This window comes from Morone saxatilis, unplaced genomic scaffold, assembly GCF_004916995.1.
Source record: "Morone saxatilis isolate NCDOM2014 unplaced genomic scaffold, NCSU_SB_2.0 Contig14, whole genome shotgun sequence".
In the NCBI taxonomy this organism is placed as follows: Eukaryota; Metazoa; Chordata; class Actinopteri; family Moronidae; genus Morone; species Morone saxatilis.
Genome location: NW_023339696.1, coordinates 20,156,303 through 20,156,506, shown reverse-complemented (window position 1 = coordinate 20,156,506; position 204 = coordinate 20,156,303). Strand labels below are relative to the sequence as shown.

Here is a 204-nt window from a genome sequence, read left to right as displayed (position 1 = left end):
TATATATAATAATAATAATACATTATGGGACGCAAGGGAAATGTCAGAAGAATTATCTGATAATCAAGTCAATTAAAAATAAAGTCAAGTATAAAGAAGAAGTGCTAGAACAGGAAATGAAACCGAAGAAGACAGAGATTAATGAGGAGGAAGAGACGCTGTGAGAAAATGAGCATCAGAAGTCCGATTAATCTGTTCAAACTG

The 204-nt window shown here is 32.8% G+C and overlaps 1 protein-coding gene across 1 annotated transcript in view; it reads left to right on the top strand.

The window, feature by feature from the left end:
- The window catches only part of grap2a (GRB2 related adaptor protein 2a), a 16,204-nt gene that overhangs the window by 12,936 nt on the left and 3,064 nt on the right, over positions 1-204 (top strand). The gene's annotated exons all lie outside the window — the stretch shown is intronic.